Consider the following 6,048-nt stretch of genomic DNA (forward strand, 5'->3'; position numbering starts at 1 on the left):
AAGACGCCGGCCACCGGCGCTTAGCTTCGGACAGCTCCGGAGAGCCGTAGTGTGCGTCTGCACTAGACTGCATGATAACGAAAAGCTTTGGCAGTGTGTCTCGCAGGGAGATAGCTTAGGAGCGCAGCGCACTTTTGCCTCCCTTGTCCAGAAACACGCATTTGCTGCACACTCCAAAAACACTGCTCTTCCTATGGTAATATGTAAGCTGCTGTCTGACGCCCGTTCTCTTCTGCCCACTCTTGCCCAGCTCGTTGTTTTAACGTGCACGTGCCGTCCTGGCATTCAGTGCACAGTGAAAGCAATCGCAAAAGTCCAGCAGCTGCTGACTGCCAAACACAAGGCGCTGGCTATGTTCTTGCTTCTCGACAACTCAACGCAGCCCTTCATTTCTGCAGCTGCCATCGAGTTCTCTGCATCTCGAGCCTTCGGAAACGAGCACGAGTTTCCCAAGAGGGGCTTCATCAGGACGAAGTCAAAACCCAGGAAAATTGTCTCGGAGCACCTTCAATAAAGCATGCCAGCAGTGCATTGAAAAGGCAGGGAGCTTTAGCCACCGTCCTCTATCAGTCGCAAGGCTGTGCACACAATGTCGTCTCTCTGCAGCAACGTTCTTCGCCCTCGTACAAGCTACCGCTCTGTCCGCTCCCGGAGCAGGAGAAGCGGCTGCTTCGCGCACACAACAGCGGAGCGGCAGCCCTACGCTCCGAAGCGCTGCTTCAGCCGAAAGACGCCGGCTACCGGCGCTTGGCTTCGGACAGCTCCGGAGAGCCGTAGTGTGCGTCTGCACTGGACTGCATCATAGCGAAAAGCTTTGGCAGTGTGTCTCGCAGGGAGATAGCTTAGGAGCGCAGCGCACTTATGCCTCCCTTGTCCAAAAACACGATTTTACTGCACACTCCAAACACAATGCTCTTTCCAGGGCAATATATAAGCTGCTTTCTGACGGCCGTGGTCTTTCGATTACTCTTGCCCAGCTCGTTGTTTTAACGTGCACATGCCGTCCTGGCATTCAGTGCACAGTGAAAGCAATTGCAAAAGTCCAGCAGCTGCTGACTCCCAAACTCCAGGCTATGTTCTTGCTTCTCGACAACTCAACGCAGCCCTTCATTTCTGCAGTTGCCATCGAGGTCTCTGCACTCGGAGACTCAGAGGACGCGCACGAGTTTCCCAGGAGGGGCTGCATCAGGACGAATTCAAAACTCAGGAAAATTGTCCTGGAACACCTTCCCTAAGGATACTAGAATGGAATTGAAGAGGAAGGCGAGCGGCCACCACGGTCCTCTAGCAGTCCTTAGGGGGCGCGGAGAAGCCGGGTGCTCTGCGGCTTCGTTCTTCGCCCTCGTACAAGCTACCGCTCTGTCCGCTCCCGGAGCAGGAGAAGCGGCTGCTTCGCGCACACAACAGCGGAGCGGCAGCCCTACGCTCCGAAGCGCTGCTTCAGCCGAAAGACGCCGGCCACCGGCGCTTAGCTTCGGACAGCTCCGGAGAGCCGTAGTGTGCGTCTGCACTAGACTGCATGATAACGAAAAGCTTTGGCAGTGTGTCTCGCAGGGAGATAGCTTAGGAGCGCAGCGCACTTATGCCTCCCTTGTCCAGAAACACGCATTTTCTGCACACTCCAAAAACACTGCTCTTCCTATGGTAATATGTAAGCTGCTGTCTGACGCCCGTTCTCTTCTGCCCACTCTTGCCCAGCTCGTTGTTTTAACGTGCACGTGCCGTCCTGGCATTCAGTGCACAGTGAAAGCAATCGCAAAAGTCCAGCAGCTGCTGACTGCCAAACACAAGGCGCTGGCTATGTTCTTGCTTCTCGACAACTCAACGCAGCCCTTCATTTCTGCAGCTGCCATCGAGTTCTCTGCATCTCGAGCCTTCGGAAACGAGCACGAGTTTCCCAAGAGGGGCTTCATCAGGACGAAGTCAAAACCCAGGAAAATTGTCTCGGAGCACCTTCAATAAAGCATGCCAGCAGTGCATTGAAAAGGCAGGGAGCTTTAGCCACCGTCCTCTAGCAGTCGCAAGGCTGTGCACACAATGTCGTCTCTCTGCAGCAACGTTCTTCGCCCTCGTACAAGCTACCGCTCTCTCCGGCTCCCGGAGCAGGAGAAGCGGCTGCTTCGCGCACACAACAGCGGAGCGGCAGCCCTACGCTCCGAAGCGCTGCTTCAGCCGAAAGACGCCGGCCACCGGCGCTTGGCTTCAGACAGCTCCGGAGAGCCGTAGTGTGCGTCTGCACTAGACTGCATCATAGCGAAAAGCTTTGGCAGTGTGTCTCGCAGGGAGATAGCTTAGGAGCGCAGCGCACTTATGCCTCCCTTGTCCAAAAACACGATTTTACTGCACACTCCAAAAATAGTGCTCTTTCCTGGGCAATACGTAAGCTGCTATCTAGCGGCCGTGATTTTTCGGCTACTCTTGCTCAGCTAGTTGTTTTAACGTGCACAGGCCGTCCTGGCTTTCAGTGCACAGTGATAGCAATCGCAAAAGTCTAGCAGCTGCTGACTCCCAAACACAAGGCGCTGGCTATGTTCTTGCTTCTCGACAACTCAACGCAGCCCTTCATTTCTGCAGTTGCCATCGAGGTCTCTGCATGTCGGAGACTCAGAGGACGAGCACGAGTTTCCCATGAGGGGCTGCATCAGGACGAATTCAAAACTCAGGAAAATTGTCCTGGAACACCTTCCCTAAGGATGCTAGAATGGAATTGAAGAGGCAGGCGTGCGGCCACCACGGTCCTCTAGCAGTCCTTAGGGTGCGCGCAGAAGCCCGGTGCTCTGCGGCTTCGTTCTTCGCCCTCGTACAAGCTACCGCTCTCTCCGGCTCCCGGAGCAGGAGAAGCGGCCGCTTCGCGCACACAACAGCGGAGCGGCAGCCCTACGCTCCGAAGCGCTGCTTCAGCCGAAAGACGCCGGCCACCGGCGCTTGGCTTCGGACAGCTCCGGAGAGCCGTAGTGTGCGTCTGCACTAGACTGCATCATAGCGAAAAGCTTTGGCAGTGTGTCTCGCAGGGAGATAGCTTAGGAGCGCAGCGCACTTATGCCTCCCTTGTCCAAAAACACGATTTTACTGCACACTCCAAACACAATGCTCTTTCCAGGGCAATATATAAGCTGCTTTCTGACGGCCGTGATCTTTCGATTACTCTTGCCCAGCTCGTTGTTTTAACGTGCACATGCCGTCCTGGCATTCAGTGCACAGTGAAAGCAATTGCAAAAGTCCAGCAGCTGCTGACTCCCAAACTCCAGGCTATGTTCTTGCTTCTCGACAACTCAACGCAGTCCTTCATTTCTGCAGTTGCCATCGAGGTCTCTGCACTCGGAGACTCAGAGGACGCGCACGAGTTTCCCAGGAGGGGCTGCATCAGGACGAATTCAAAACTCAGGAAAATTGTCCTGGAACACCTTCCCTAAGGATACTAGAATGGAATTGAAGAGGAAGGCGAGCGGCCACCACGGTCCTCTAGCAGTCCTTAGGGGGCGCGGAGAAGCCGGGTGCTCTGCGGCTTCGTTCTTCGCCCTCGTACAAGCTACCGCTCTGTCCGCTCCCGGAGCAGGAGAAGCGGCTGCTTCGCGCACACAACAGCGGAGCGGCAGCCCTACGCTCCGAAGCGCTGCTTCAGCCGAAAGACGCCGGCCACCGGCGCTTAGCTTCGGACAGCTCCGGAGAGCCGTAGTGTGCGTCTGCACTAGACTGCATGATAACGAAAAGCTTTGGCAGTGTGTCTCGCAGGGAGATAGCTTAGGAGCGCAGCGCACTTTTGCCTCCCTTGTCCAGAAACACGCATTTGCTGCACACTCCAAAAACACTGCTCTTCCTATGGTAATATGTAAGCTGCTGTCTGACGCCCGTTCTCTTCTGCCCACTCTTGCCCAGCTCGTTGTTTTAACGTGCACGTGCCGTCCTGGCATTCAGTGCACAGTGAAAGCAATCGCAAAAGTCCAGCAGCTGCTGACTGCCAAACACAAGGCGCTGGCTATGTTCTTGCTTCTCGACAACTCAACGCAGCCCTTCATTTCTGCAGCTGCCATCGAGTTCTCTGCATCTCGAGCCTTCGGAAACGAGCACGAGTTTCCCAAGAGGGGCTTCATCAGGACGAAGTCAAAACCCAGGAAAATTGTCTCGGAGCACCTTCAATAAAGCATGCCAGCAGTGCATTGAAAAGGCAGGGAGCTTTAGCCACCGTCCTCTAGCAGTCGCAAGGCTGTGCACACAATGTCGTCTCTCTGCAGCAACGTTCTTCGCCCTCGTACAAGCTACCGCTCTCTCCGGCTCCCGGAGCAGGAGAAGCGGCTGCTTCGCGCACACAACAGCGGAGCGGCAGCCCTACGCTCCGAAGCGCTGCTTCAGCCGAAAGACGCCGGCCACCGGCGCTTGGCTTCAGACAGCTCCGGAGAGCCGTAGTGTGCGTCTGCACTAGACTGCATCATAGCGAAAAGCTTTGGCAGTGTGTCTCGCAGGGAGATAGCTTAGGAGCGCAGCGCACTTATGCCTCCCTTGTCCAAAAACACGATTTTACTGCACACTCCAAAAATAGTGCTCTTTCCTGGGCAATACGTAAGCTGCTATCTAGCGGCCGTGATTTTTCGGCTACTCTTGCTCAGCTAGTTGTTTTAACGTGCACAGGCCGTCCTGGCTTTCAGTGCACAGTGATAGCAATCGCAAAAGTCTAGCAGCTGCTGACTCCCAAACACAAGGCGCGGGCTATGTTCTTGCTTCTCGACAACTCAACGCAGCCCTTCATTTCTGCAGTTGCCATCGAGGTCTCTGCAGGTCGGATACTCAGAGGACGAGCACGAGTTTCCCAGGAGGGGCTGTATCAGGACGAATTCAAAACTCAGGAAAATTGTCCTGGAACACCTTCCCTAAGGATGCTAGAATGGAATTGAAGAGGCAGGCGTGCGGCCACCACGGTCCTCTAGCAGTCCTTAGGGTGCGCGCAGAAGCCCGGTGCTCTGCGGCTTCGTTCTTCGCCCTCGTACAAGCTACCGCTCTCTCCGGCTCCCGGAGCAGGAGAAGCGGCTGCTTCGCGCACACAACAGCGGAGCGGCAGCCCTACGCTCCGAAGCGCTGCTTCAGCCGAAAGACGCCGGCCACCGGCGCTTAGCTTCGGACAGCTCCGGAGAGCCGTAGTGTGCGTCTGCACTAGACTGCATGATAACGAAAAGCTTTGGCAGTGTGTCTCGCAGGGAGATAGCTTAGGAGCGCAGCGCACTTTTGCCTCCCTTGTCCAGAAACACGCATTTGCTGCACACTCCAAAAACACTGCTCTTCCTATGGTAATATGTAAGCTGCTGTCTGACGCCCGTTCTCTTCTGCCCACTCTTGCCCAGCTCGTTGTTTTAACGTGCACGTGCCGTCCTGGCATTCAGTGCACAGTGAAAGCAATCGCAAAAGTCCAGCAGCTGCTGACTGCCAAACACAAGGCGCTGGCTATGTTCTTGCTTCTCGACAACTCAACGCAGCCCTTCATTTCTGCAGCTGCCATCGAGTTCTCTGCATCTCGAGCCTTCGGAAACGAGCACGAGTTTCCCAAGAGGGGCTTCATCAGGACGAAGTCAAAACCCAGGAAAATTGTCTCGGAGCACCTTCAATAAAGCATGCCAGCAGTGCATTGAAAAGGCAGGGAGCTTTAGCCACCGTCCTCTAGCAGTCGCAAGGCTGTGCACACAATGTCGTCTCTCTGCAGCAACGTTCTTCGCCCTCGTACAAGCTACCGCTCTCTCCGGCTCCCGGAGCAGGAGAAGCGGCTGCTTCGCGCACACAACAGCGGAGCGGCAGCCCTACGCTCCGAAGCGCTGCTTCAGCCGAAAGACGCCGGCTACCGGCGCTTGGCTTCGGACAGCTCCGGAGAGCCGTAGTGTGCGTCTGCACTGGACTGCATCATAGCGAAAAGCTTTGGCAGTGTGTCTCGCAGGGAGATAGCTTAGGAGCGCAGCGCACTTATGCCTCCCTTGTCCAAAAACACGATTTTACTGCACACTCCAAACACAATGCTCTTTCCAGGGCAATATATAAGCTGCTTTCTGACGGCCGTGGTCTTTCGAT

The sequence above is a fragment of the Lonchura striata genome, unplaced genomic scaffold (genome assembly GCF_046129695.1).
Source record: "Lonchura striata isolate bLonStr1 unplaced genomic scaffold, bLonStr1.mat Scaffold_100, whole genome shotgun sequence".
Classification (NCBI taxonomy): domain Eukaryota; kingdom Metazoa; phylum Chordata; class Aves; order Passeriformes; family Estrildidae; genus Lonchura; species Lonchura striata.